At 41.9% G+C, this 14,859-nt stretch overlaps 1 pseudogene; it reads right to left on the reverse strand.

Annotated features, from left to right (window-relative positions):
• Positions 1-14,859, reverse strand: part of LOC113048945 (methylcytosine dioxygenase TET3-like) — a 40,881-nt pseudogene that overhangs the window by 6,404 nt on the left and 19,618 nt on the right.

Consider the following 14,859-nt stretch of genomic DNA (forward strand, 5'->3'; position numbering starts at 1 on the left):
TTTACAGAGTTTGGGAATAACTCAATGTCGTCCAGTTCATTTCACAGCGTAAAGTCTTATAAAAGTAACACGTGACCATAAGTTATTTAATAAACATGGTGCAAGTTCATCTGCCAGTTCAAAATCAACAGCTTCAAATGCTTTTATTTGTAAATTTGGTGTAGCATTTGATACTAAATTTAAGACCTATTTTTAGCGAGTAAATGTAATGCAACACACACCGTGTAGTTATATTTAAAGAGAAATACAGTTGTAAAAATGATTCCATTCATATTTGAATGCATTTAAACTTTAATTATATATAATTTAATACAATTATAATACCGTTCCTGTAGCTCAACTGGTAGAGCACTGCGCTAGCAAGCAAGCAAGTGCAAGGTTGGGGGTTCGATTCCCCGGGAACGCATGATATGTAAAAATTGATAGCCTGAATGCACTGTAAGTTGCAAAATATATTTTTATTAGGCTTGTAAAAAGAAACACATTTTTATGTAAAACTAACCTCTTCGGGGTGCTCTCCATGCAGTCTGAATTTGCGAGGGGTTTTGCTTCGAGCATACTTGCACCCATTGAAGTACATGCTCCAGGAGCAGCCAAAAGAGAAGGAAGCTCCACAGGTTTCTGAGTCCTTCCCTTGGCATGCACAGGTTCGACTGCAAAAGGCATCCACAATGAATTTAATGATTACAATAGATGACATCCTTTTTTACTATAAATCATGCTTTGCGAGAAGAATACAGTAGATTCAAGCATTGGGAGCTTTCATAAGTCTTATGAAAGATGCATATAGGGAGCACATATGATTACGCTTGTGTAAAGTGTGTGATTAAATGTAATTTATATGAAGTAGGACCTTTGCAATATGTCAAAAATGTGACTTACACAAACTATTATTTCATACTTATTTAAACTCTCAAAAATCTTAAAAATGCAACCTAAATGCAAGTAACAAAAACAACTCCACTTGATGCATGTGACCAGCCGTATATATATATATATATATATATATATATATATATATATATATATATATATATGACCCACATTAAGTCCAACATCACAGTCATCAACATATCATCTGTTCAAACATATCAGTCAAAAACATAGTTTGTGTTGGAAACTCACTCATCATTGAGTCCACAGCGACGGCTGGTGGGGTTGCCGTATTTGATGAGGGTTTCTGTTATTTCTTTGTAGAGTTTATCTCCCAGAGCACGGGGCACACCTTCCCAGGCCAAGATGACAACAACAATAACAGTATTGGCACAGTGGTGCCCAGGCCGTTGCTTTACGACGCATAACAATTTCTCCTTGTCACTGCTGCGACGAATCACCTACAGAGAGACAGACAGTCAGTATTTATACAGGCATATAACAGATATTGAGCTGTAGGTGTGTATAGCAGCAAAGCAGAACTCACAATGTTAAGTAATCAGTAATCAGTCAAAGGGAACTCTTTGACTGCTGTGGTGTTACAAATTAAATACAGTGCACTCTGTGTGTTAAGAAACATGCCCACTTGGCTCAATCCAACCCAATGCTTTTAGAAATATTTTGCACACTTACCCACTTAGCAATGGGACATCCCTGAGAGCTCTTTCCTTCTTTCCCGGTGTAAACCACCCTCTCAATACGAATGGCTTCGCCCTTCTCCCCATACCTGCCATAAAGAGTTCACAGATGCTGAGTGACAAACTCCAATCACAGTCTGAAAACAACAGCCCTCCTCAATCTTAACCAAGACACATTTAAGTCACTTTATACACCCACTTAAGACTCTGTTGCATGCATGTAGATATCAAAACAAAGGATTTAAGCAGTTTGAGTCTGGTTAACTTTTTAGTAATGATGGAATTATGATACTGTGATACATCAATGTATTTATTGAACAGTTCCACGTGCATGTTATACATTTTGTGATACTCAGTTCTAAAGTTTACACACAAGTTGGGGAGTAACTAGTTAGCGGAATTATGTAATTTTATTAAATACATTTTCTTTAATTAAAATAATGCAACTGAAATCTGTTGCAGCTGCTGAGAGAAAAAAAAAGTTATTATTTACAGTCGGTTATGAAAATGTTAACGATAACAAAGGAATTAAATCCGAATATTTTCCACACATACACAGATTTGATTGATTTCTTTCGCAAATTGCATTGACTGCTCTAAAATATGAGACCTCAATGTTTAGGACACAGAATAGGACACATTCTTTAATAATAGTTTGATATTTGCTCTATTTTAAGATTAAATGTTTTTTGAAAGCATTGTTAGATGCCAGTGTTTTCATGTCATATAGCTATGCAAAATTTAATAATAAAAGATGTGACGAATGATTCTGAAAGTTACCTCAATAAAGTATTTGAAACATGACAGGACAGCAGTATGTGCTAAATATAAATACTGTTCAGTTGTAACTACACAGTCTAGAAAGAGAAGCTTCAAAGATCCACGGGGGTGGGCTATGAGGTCAAAGGTCACAAAAGGGTCAGGCTTAGGCTTAAGGAGGCTATAGTCACTGTCTGACGGACAAACAAAGGGAAGGTTCTTCCTCTACCCACCAGCTCCCCCTTATCTCAGAGGAGATGACTCGGCTTTAGAAATACAGCTACTATGTCCTCAATCAGCTCTCAAATAAAGCAACAAGAGTGGACAAGTGTACCAGAGGTCAGCAAAGGTGGAGTTGCTTGGTCCAAATGGGTCAACAAAGGGGACAGGGGGTCAACACCATGTGGAGCTTTTCATATTCCTCTACAGGACCATTAAAATATTAGTAAATAAAGTTTTAAGTATTTTCATATACGGTAAATTAACTTGAGTAAAAGCATTTATGTTTTTAACAAATGTGTCCCTGCAGCACAGAAGCAGTCATCAGTATCACAGGTATATTTGTAGCAATAACTAACAAAACATTGTATGGGTCAAATTTATCGATTTTTCTTTTAGGATAAAAATCATTAGGATATTAAGTAAATATATTTTTTTTGTAACCATGAATATATCAAACATAATTTTTTATTAGTAATATGCATAGCTAAATACTTCATTTGGACAACTTTTCTCAATTTTAGATTTTTTTTGCACCCTCATATTCCAGTTTTTCAAATAGTTGTATCTTGGCCAAATATTCTCCTCCTAACAAACCATACTTCAAATGGAAAAATTATTTATTGAAAAATGTACGCTTTTGTGGTCCATAGTCACAAATACACCCTGCATGACAGCACTCGTGTATTCGAAAGAACAAAACAAAAATAAATAAACTACAGGATACTCAACCGGTTGTTGCTTAAATTTTTAACCCTTTTCGTCACTTCACCTCCTTCTTTAATATACTCTACATTTTTTTATCTCTTGCCCTGTTATTGATTGTCTCCCTGTCTCTCCCCTGTGTGGATCTGCTGATGCCCATATTTCCTGTTACTCCTGTTGGATTCTGGGTCAGGAATTCCCTGGGGACAAGATCATAGAGAAGGAAGGTGGGAGGAGGGGGTGAAGGGAGAGCAAATGGCAGGAAAGAGAGATGCTTATCCTCAGCTGGTTAAGAATCTGTTGCCAGGATCCAACTGCCAGAGCTTCCAAACAACTCTCATAGAACAATGACAGGGTCACTAGGGAACTCTTAAAGCAAATCGCGTGGGGGTAGTAGTAGTCCTCTGTGACTTTTGAAGTTTAAAACTGTTTCAAACATAGAAAATATAGTCGTATCTATAAATGGATTTTCACTTGAGTTTGTCTGATTGATAAGAATATTCTTCTTCCAGTTACTTTTTTGGTAACACGTTACTAAAAAAAAAAAAAAAAAAAAAGACAAAACAGAAATGCGACTGCTACAGAAAAAGCAAGCTGACCTTTGAGTGCAACTTTCAAAATAGTTTCTCCAGCTAATTATACCGTTCTAATAGGTAGATCAGGAAAGAATCCAATAGGAACACACTTCGGTTTTTCCATTTCGTTTTTGTGATTTTCCTGCCTGGTTTCACTTTATTCTGATGGTCCCTTTAACACATTCAGTTGACTATAAGTAACATTGCGCCTATTTCTACTAACTCTTATTAGAATGTAAGTAGACTATTAGTAGAGTGGCGGGGTTAAGAGACATTTAATGTCAGGTTGATTACCGCTTACTGTCTTCCCGCCTGCCAGGGACCTGTAACAGATTTTGGGGGCTCGTCCGGGATTTGAACCCGGAAAAGTTACAGATCTAATGAGACCATTGTCAACAGAATGGTCAAAAGGGACTGTAAAAAATAAAGTGTTATCAAATCTTGATTTTAAAAGTAGGATCCCACATGGCCCTGTAGGCTGTGTTTGACTACATCAAGAGCTGTGAAGGTGACATTATGGAATAATACCCGAAACAATAAAAGTTCAGACATCTGATGGTTGTCTCTCACCTCTCTTCCATCAGTTGTCTGACTGAAGCCATGTCTCGCCCAGATCCCAAATGATTGTAATATGGACCTTCATCCTTTTCTAGGACTTGATCTAAGGGAGAGAGAGAGGGAAAGCAGGTTAAAGCATGGACATGCTCTTGTACAATAAAGGCTAATAATCCAAATGATATTAACAGTTTAGTCCGCTAATGTGTAATGCCATTAGAATGATAGTATGAGTCAGTCATGTGTGGGTGAGCAAGAGAGAGAATGGGACCAAGAGCTTGTCTGGGAAAGAGGCAATCTAAGGTCACATTCCACTCAGGGTGTATAAAGGGATAAAGGCGTGACTAAAGTCAGGAAATTATTTGTGGGAACGTCCTATATAAAAGTCTAACAAAAAAAGTGTTTGTGAGGAGAAAAACGTCTAGTGGCTGCTTACTACCTGCTTACTCAGCAGGGTAAAACACCAAGGATAGATGTAAGAATAGCTAACAGCATGGGAAAAAAGGATTGCTTTACATAGAAAAGCATAAAGTATGACAGGTAAAAAGAGAAAGTATTCTAATAATATTCTAACATGGCAGAATCTATATAAAGACTACTGAAGGTACTACATTAGCTGCAGGTTTGAGTGTGTTAAGTATCAGATTGCACTGGGTGTTCCCTGTGGTGTTGACAGAGTGCTATAAGGATTCACTATGGAAACCTTGCTTCTATTGTCCTTTGCTCTTAGCAACAGTCAGGCTTCAACAAGTGCTGCCCAGGTCAAAATTTAACTATCCTTAAATGCACACTTACTTAATGCAGAAGAATATTGATTTTTATATATCATATGCATAATGCGAATTTCACACACTTAACCAAAACCTCTGAAGTGACACAATAAGAAATCCGAGGCCCAAGATGAGAGGTTGCAGTCCATTTCTTCTCACCCTGTCCTCCCTATTCCCTCCCTTCTTTGATATCAGGCCACAGTATATCATATGATATATGAGCAGACTCTCTTCATTGTGAATGCCTCCTTTGCAGAAACTAGCTGTACTCACTGTACTGACAGTCTGAACATAGACTGAAGGCGGTGCACTGCACTGGCCCAAAGAATTACAATGGGCTCCTTTCTTCAAATCCATTGTTCCTCTGCAAGAGGCACAGAGAACAGACTGCAATGCAATGCATGGGCCCCTGATAGAGCGTGCATTCTCCAACATGGCCCAACAATACCCGGAGATATGTGTTGATGCAGAAACTATATGTTGAAAGAGAAACACTTGGGGCTTCCTGAATGGAACCCTGATGGTCAATTTAGTCTATATTAATCCCACCTTCCCTGTGAATTGCACTTGCAAATTGCAAAAAAAATAAAAATAAAATTGCATTGAAAAATGCTAGGTGAGATAGCTAAGTGGATCTCATGTTCTCATGATTAGTAGAATGTGAGTGGATGTGGGGTGGTGTGATGTACTATACCAGTGGTTCCCAACCACGTTTCTGGCATGTCTGACACGCCCATTTCAGGTCTTGGAGGCTCTACTAATGAGCTGATTAACTGAATCAGGTATGTTTGATTAAGGAGACATGGAAAACATGCCGTGTTGGGGGGCCTCCAGGATCATGGTTTGGAGCCACTGTACTACACTGCCGCAAAATTTTAAATGTTGTCATTTTTTTGTACTTCTATATTCTGTTTGAGAATGTGAGTGAACCTGCCCTTCAGTATATTTTGCTGGATCGAATTCTCTCACTTACCTACGCAGTCACAGGTGGGAAACTCAGGTTGGTTATCTTTCCCAGGTGTTTCCAGCAGGTTCTTGGTGGGAGTGTCCAAGTAGCGCAATGGAGACTCAAGAAAACCATTAAGTGAAGGGGAGGAGGGAAATATATCCTTGGTGGGAGTATTCAAGTCTGCCCTTTCTCTGTCTGCAGACAAACATGCAGTTGTGGAGACCACCGTCACCCCACCAGATGACTCAATCTTTATACGTTTAGCCGGAGGGGAGAAAGGTGTGATGAAGGGGTGCTGTTGCTCCAGAAATGCATCCTGAGCTACAGACAGGGGCTGCCCAGATGGTTTCACGTCTACCTCACATTCCTCACTTTCCTGTTTGATAGTACAAACCTCCTCAGATGGCCATGGCATGTTTCTGTTCAGTCTTTCAGCAACGTCCTTTTGACATTCATCCATGGGCTCATTTGTGGGAAAAGCAGGGCAGTTATTTGGCTGCTTTGGGAATGGTGACTCGGGTCTGGTTTGTCCTGAGTTTGGTTGTGACTCGGTCACCGCTGGCTGAGCAGGGTCATTCTCTGGGGTCTCTGCTGCAGAAGCTGAGGAAATGGTGTCCCCAAACTCCTCCTCAAACTGGCGAATAAGTTCTTCGAATTTTGGATCTAGGTTACTCAGGCCAGCCAGAGAAGGAGTCTGCTGTGTTGTAGAGGTTTGAGGTGTGATACTGGTTGTTGGGATGCTATCATTTAACCCAGCTGGGCCTGAGCAAGCTGTCACCTTCTGGGTGGATGGTGCTGGGACTGACACAGGGGTTAAAGAAGAAAGAGCATTTTCAGAGATAGGTACACTACTGCTATTCAAAATGGATTCCTGAGATTGAGCTGGAGCTGGGTGGCTCTCAGCCACCTGAGAGGGGGGAAGCCCAGCTTCCATGCCTAGTTGAGATGGAGCAAGCTGAGATAAGAATGTTGCACATCCTGGGGAAATGAGGGGAGGTTTCGATACTATAATCTGCTTCTGTGGGAGGAAAGATGGTTGGGAAGCTTTCTGTTTATGCTTCTTGATAACAATCGGTTTGGGTTTTGGAAGAGGTGTGCCAAGTGGACCAAAAAGCCCACCCACTGACTGCTTGAGAAGAGGAGAACTCTGAGCACTCTTTTTCTTTTTGGGTTCTTTGTGCTCCTGTTTGATGGTTACAGGACTCTCTGGCATAGTCTGTGGCCACCACTTACGAAGGTTCTGACAAGCCATGGGAGCTAATGGACTGAAGGCAGGGGAATTAGAGAAGAGGTTACGTTTATGATGAAGGTGCTGCTGTAGTGCTGCCTGAGTTGAGTGCCTAATGGAAGGGGAAAACTGCTGACCCTGGAACTGCAGCTGGCCATTTACCAACCCCTCTTGGCCCACGACTGCACACCCTGAGCCCAGGTACTCCTTTGCATCCACCTCCTGCTTGATGTGAGGCATCCCAGTAAAGCTGCTCTTGCGACCATCATGCATGCTGGGCTGAGGGAGTGGGAACTTGAAGGCTGAGTTGGTATACTTTGTGCCGGTGCTTTCGAGGAGCTGCTTTAGCTCGGACACTGGGTCTCTACCATCTTGGGATGGGTTAACAAAACGAGGCTGGGAATCTGTGTTCACCATCATCCATGAGTTCTGAGGGGAGCTTTTCTCGCAGCTTCCACCTGTCCCCTGGTTCCACTGCTGGGGTCGGAGATTGGTTGCAAATGGGGACTTGGAGGATGGGTATGTCGAAGAATAGTGAGATGGGCTAGACAAAATGTTTGGTGCAGGGGCCTCACCCCGAGACTGAGGTCTCTGCTGATCCCATGACAGCTCCTTTTGAGGATAATGTACCAGAGGTATGGACTGTGGCATAGCAGAGGAGGACAAAAGAGGACCAGGTGATGAAGAGACCACTTGTGGCATACTCTGCGGGTAGGAGGTTGGCAGATGCTGATGGTGATTTGCAGGTGAAGATGCACCTGGAGGAACAACGGTTTGTGGGTCAGCGGCAGATAACTGGGTTAGAGCCTCAATTGCAATTGCTGTTTGCAAGCTAACATTTCTTTCCTTGGCTATGGACAGAACAGTTGGGGAGCAGGGAATAGGTGCTTGTGGGCCAAAGGGTCTAGGAGCAGAAGGCTGGTTAACATGGGGTTGTGGATTTGTGTCTTGCACACATGAGGGGTTACCTCCACATTGCTGAGGTTGGGATTGGGCATGACGATTCTGTGTATGTGGCTGTGGAAGAGCACCCGGAATCTTACAGGAACCTTTATCCTGGGAGTTAACCACCAGTTTGATTTGCTTCTCCAGCCACTCCAGGTAGTCAGGGCAGTCTGGGCCATCACAATCGCAGTTAGGTGGCTTGTGGCCATGACGGGCCTTGCTCAGTGCTGCCTGAAGAGTGTTTAGATCTTCAGGGGGGTACATCTCACCATCCACACCTTTCTTTCTGGCCTTCTCACCTCCATTAGCCATTTCCTGATTGAACCTTTCATACAGTTGAGCTGTAGGTGTCTGACAAGGTTGATGGTTGGTGAAAGGTGGCAGTGAGCCAACAGAAGCAGAAAAAGCCACCAGGGTTCGAGCATCCTCCATATCCACATCATTCACTGGTGTACTGGTATTTTGGCCACTCCAAGCAGCCTGTTGAGATTCAGGATTTGACTTCCCAGCATGCTCAGGAACCCAGCCTGGTGTCTGGGAAATACATCCAGCACCCTCGTTGTAGTTGTGCTGGTGTTGCTCCCTGGCCACACTTCTGACTTCATCACAGCTATTTTCTTCATTTGCTGCATGTTTGCTAAGTCCATTAGACAGCTCCTGGTTTAACACGCCTTCATCCAGGCGGTCATGGGACCCAATTTCCATCTGGCCTCTTCCTCTGGGGCCATCCACTGAACCCACCACAGAAACAGTCTGTGAAAGAGCAAAAACATAAGTTACTTCACAATGTTTCAGCAAACCAACAGTTCATATATGTTTTGAGTCCATGCATCCGATTAAACACTATCTTTGCAAACCATTTGTAACTGTGATGCATTTATTACATCATACAAAAATATAGGGAAAACACTGTTTTAATATATCAATTGCAGTCTGATTTAAACAAAGATCAAAGTTTTTGGTTTCGGAATTGGGACATTACCATTGACCTCTTTAAACTTAACAACACATCCTGACGTGTTGGACTGACTCATCCCTGTGAGGTTGCTGCCTTATTTGAGAAAAGACTACATAATACTTTGCTCCATGGAGATCCCTGGGACTTTGCATGTTATTTCCCTGCTCCCTCTCTGCTCTCAAGAAAACACATTCCACAAAGATAACATGAAATGGCCACTAGTTACTACAGTGTTGTCTATTGTCAAATTTAAACTATGACATTGAGCATAATTTATTCCCAAATTATGAACATACACTAACTCCAGGCATATTCTGACTAAACAACCTGAGCCTACCTGTACATTTTCAAGGCCACAATGGAGGCAGAATAGGACTGCATCATGTTCAACTGTCTCATGTAAATACAAACCATATTTACAATTATAATACAACTGGTAATGCCCAAATCAACATATCGAGAACCTCTTCCTGGTTCTTGGTTCTCATGTATCCTCTCCGCTGATCTTTGAACACTCTATTGTGCTTTTTTTCTTTAAAGGGTTAAATGAATGTTGTGGAAACTGTGAACTGATTCCAGATAAGTGTGAAAGGGCAATGTCTACACTACATAGAACTTCTTCCTGGCACTTTTAGGTCATAATTTATCTCTAAAAGAAACACATTATCACAATTGATGATGTGATCATCATTGACAAAGATAATGATGTGTATAATACCTTATGTGCCCTTATATGTGAAGAAATGGATGAAAAAAAAACATGTTTGCTGCACAGATGACAAATACAGAGTGTTTTGTCTAAGATGAAGGCATATCTTAGAAAAGAGGACCTTGTGGTCTTACCACACCAGCTAAATGAAATTAATCACCCATTTAAAACTAAAACATGCAACTGTGTATTCTGCTGACTTGAGAAGTAATTCTGTAAAAGCATCTACAGTACTTGAACTTTTTTGAATAATATTAAATTATTTGGACTGTTGAAACAAGAATTACATGTCCGAGGGTTCACCTTACAGTTCTGTAACTAAATGTCCAAATCCCTCTTATTGTACCTTCATTGTGACAGTTCTTTTGATGGGTTTTACTAATGGGCAAGTTTGGGGCTAGACACTTCAGTGATGGTGTCTTGTCAGACCCCCATGGGGCTGTGTGCCAGCCACTGAGTAGACTGTGTGTGTGTGTGTGTGTGTTTCAGAAATATGTGTCAGATGTGGAGCGCGCGAGTTAGTACCCCACTTACCAACACTGGTCACACTCCAACTCTTCAAAAAAAGCCAAACCACACAATTATTACAACAGGCTCTTTTTCCTCTTTTCAGTGATGCAATAAACTCCCACGTGCACACAGTCATACAGAAAACTTCCATAATATAGTCATAGTGCCACCACAAAAATGCACTTAACATGCAAAAAACGACTAGATAGTTTGTATTTCAAACATCAGTTTATTTATTACATGCACTGTGCAAGATGTGTATCAGATTCTTTGGATAAGTGACACACACATATGCCTTACACCTGCAAACACACACCTGTCTGACAGCAGAAAGCACGTGCTTAGGCAATAATCTGAGGCGTGCCAGGAGTTTTAGTACTGCCAAAACTCTCTCCCTCTCTTCTTAGTCACAGCTACAACTACTACCAAAACATTAACACGCCCAACCAGAAGAGACTGTAAAACCGGTTTTACTCAGAAGCATGAGGTGCCCTTTAAACTGCGTGTACAGTGTTACATGTAATTAACAACAGTCTCAAATATGGACAGCACAAAGCAGAAAAAGAAAACACTAGAGACTGCAGATGAGGTTTAAAGCGTAGTAGTAGACATCTGAACACGGTAAGCAGCGCTACACCTCCTGTGCTCACGATGAGGTTAAAAATCTCAAGCGTATAGAGAGAGAACCGAACAGATCAATGTCTACTCACAGTGGTCTAGCTGTCCCAGTAACGTTGCTGGAGAGACAAAGGTGGGAAACGTGGACAAGAAAGTGCATGGAATACGGCTTTCGCGACAGTGCCAAATAAAAAAAAATACAAAAATAAAATAAAAAAAGAAGCCAGCCGGTGGATATCCACTATAGGCTTCTTTCTTTTCTCTTTCGGTCTTTCTTTCTCTCTCTCCCTCTCTTCTCAGTCAGCCAGGCAGTGCGGCACACTCATGCACGCACACACACACACTCACGCGCACACTCTGTCATACACACCTCCCCCAAGCACACACACTCGCTCTGATTCTCTTCCTATCGTTTCTCTCTTTCTCTCTCTCTCATTATGTCTCTCTGCTCCTCCCTTCCCTTTTTCTATATTCTCCTTTTTCTTTCTGCTTTTTGCATTTGCCGTCTGCTTTGCCTTACAGCCCCCACCTCTCTCTCTCTCTCTCTCTCTATCGTTTGTTCGTCCGCTCACTCCCTCCCCCCTCACTCGTTTTCTCCCTCCCTTCATTTTCCTCCTCCCCCCTCTCTTTTCTGTGTGTGCAGAGTGAGAGAGGCCATTATCTGAGCCACACTGGGCACGTACGATGGAATGGTGGAGCGTGCACGAAATACAGCCACTGCAAAGCGTAAGAGAGAGAGAGAGAGCACAAGTGGCAGACTGGCTGGCTACTGCGCTAAATAAAGGACCGGCTGAACAGATCTATGGCTTATGAGCATGCAAAACGAAATGAGCAGTTATTTGTTATCGTAGATGTGTCGTTTTTTTGTTGTTCGGTCTGGGCTGTGAATTATAAGAGGCTCCATAAGATGGAGGCTGCAGCAGTTAAATGCAAACGTCTACTCAAACACTAAATGGCAGCTTGCTGTGTGATGACTAGGAATTGCACAACAACAACAAAAAAAGGAAAGGAAAATCGATACATTTACTCCTGCTTTCCTCGACGCTTCACAGTTTGATCGAAACGTTTATTACTGTGCACTTTAACGTTTGATTTCAAACAGATGATGGCTGGCAGGAGATGCTCTCAGACCAAACATACTCAAGTGCTTCTGAGTGAGAGAAATGTTTTTTATGTAAAAATGGCAACATATACGAAGCATATAGATGGCTGCGCTTATAGAGACCGCAGATATAAGAGTCAAGCAGCAGCAAAAGAGTCTCGAAGCCAAGAAACACAGGATGTGAGGAGGAAAGCACAGCGACTGTCAGAAAGAAACCACAAGGTACAGCGAGGTTAACGGGAACCGCAGAGACATAGGAAGCATGAAGTTTTGAGGGAGAAGACAGCAAACAGCACATGCGTTTATGCTGAATTTTGCTGCTGGTTGTCTAGTTTGACTCGTCGACAGTGTTTGTTCTGTTCAGAAGGGCGACGAGGTGCTTTTAAAGTGGTGATGTTCGCGTGAGGGAGTCCAGGGTAGAATATAGAAAGCACGATGGTAAGTGAGTGTTCGGTGTGAAGGACGACTCTGCTATCAGTCTCGCACTTCTTCTTCCCTTTTCTGAACCTCTCTTGTGCTTTATTTCCTGTCTAAACCCTTTGCTTCATGCGAACTCTGAAGCCGAACTCTGAAGCTTCTCAGATGGGTCTCTCGCACATCTTTTCTATCTAGATCTCTCTCTTTCCTCCATGAGCTGATTTTTATACTTGTTCTGTTCAGTAGGAGAGAAAAACACGCCAATCGTCTTTGGTAGCCGCCTGGAAAGCCACTCGGTAGAATCGCTTTCGCGTTATGAAGATGCGAACGCAGAGTACGCGCAATTTGGATTAACCTCTTGCCATGTTTGCGACTCTCTCGTCTTGTCGTCTTTCCTTCTGATCAGTGTCTTTCTCTCCCGCTCGCTCTCTCTGTTGAGTCCTGCCAGTTGGATCAAGGCAAGGCAACCCCACGGACAAACACACACAGAGCCCAAGCCCGGGCGGAGAGGTAATGTGCACTGTCACCGGCGGAGGAGAAGCGAGTGAATGAGAGAGAGGGAGAACGGAGAGCGGGAACCGTTATGACGTCGCTGTTGCATCATTCAATGGCGATAGAGGGCTGGGCAGATGTGTCATAACACAATGTAGATGTGCCTCCTCTTGCACTGCTCTCAGCGTGACGCAGCAGATCTTGTGCCCTGTAGTTACCTCACCCTTGCTTTTTCATGTTACAGCGATCGCATCGATGCTAAGAGAAGCAAAACTAGAGCGCTAACAAAATATGCAGCAATGCGGAGCTGACATAACACCGATTACATAGCAACATTACAACCAGCGCTTTTTTTTTGTTATGGCTCCGGGTCTACTTTATTTATCGGGTGAACGATTTATGCCACTACTGAGGAGCAATATACATTTAGCACCATGTGCTCTTAAAGCATACACACATTTAAAGGGACAGTTCACCCAAAACATAGTTCAACCTTCTGTGAAACGGCACTGGACTCTCTTTGTATGAAAAAGGCTTGAGAAAATTCATATGGTTTTAAAACAATATGAAACATAATTTTTGGTTGAAGTATAGCATTCTTGTCACTTCAGTGAGAGATGTGACACTAGCTAATACTAAAAAGACAAAAACACCACATACCTTCCCCATTTAATCAGCTCTACTGTACCACACCAGAAAATCCTGATTCTTCTCTAGTATGTACGAGATATTCAGCATTACAGCAAATGCCTGAGATGTCATGTGTCTTTTAAAATGTGAGAAATCTTAACCAAGCGAGCCACAAACATCCACAGTGTCACAAGACAGCTGATCATCGATCCAAAAGCAGGAGACACGGGGGATGTGAAACTCTGCAGGTCTCAGAAAGACCATGGTAATGCACGGAAAGATCTAGCATTTAGGTGAGATCAAAAGGTCACCACTAAATGCTCTTTCTCTAATGTTATTACTCATCAGACAAGTCTCGTCTGAATTCTGAACCAACCTTTAAAATACTAGACGTGCAAGGTCACGCTTTAGATATGAGAGTCGTAGACAGGAACTGAAATTTGTTTTTAAACAAAGCAACTTGCTGTGGCAGTTCCCCTGCAACAACTATGAGCAGACATTGATTTTGAAGGAACAGCATTCATCAAGTAGGACTGGGACTAAAATGGCATGCTTTAACTCGAATTATATTGCACCAGGCCAATTTTTTGCAAACTAATAGATTTATGTGTGTCCAATGTGTAACATTAAAAATCTGTGTGACCGGTATTGGCTATACGCTCGTTTTTAGCCACTCTTGGTGCATTTTATTTGTTTTCTTTACATCTTTATTTTCATTTATAGCTTTTATAATGTTTGCAAATGTTTCTGGTATTTAATAAACATAAATTAGTGTAACCGTTTGGAATTAAAAGGTTAACGGGTGTCAATTTCCCTTTAATGAAATTACTTCCCTCTTTGTGGCCGGGTTAAGTCTAGGCAAGGCTTCAAAAGTGTGAATGTTTAAGGCGTGTGATATTCAAATGACGATTGTTTTCGGATTGGCCGCATACAAATGTTTCATGAATGAAATGTGAACTCTAAGTTGATTTGTGCGCTTGTTTCTACTCTAGACTGATATGTGTTGTCCAGTGTGTGATCTTGACTGGGTGAACACCCTGTTGTTCAGATGTCAGTTTTGGCATCAACTGCTAAAAAACCTGAATGAGTCAAAACTACAGGTGTTTTTCAGGTGCAGGTCCCTTACAGTTAAGCAGGCCCTGATTTC

Source organism: Carassius auratus, chromosome 30, assembly GCF_003368295.1.
Source record: "Carassius auratus strain Wakin chromosome 30, ASM336829v1, whole genome shotgun sequence".
NCBI lineage: Eukaryota > Metazoa > Chordata > Actinopteri > Cypriniformes > Cyprinidae > Carassius > Carassius auratus.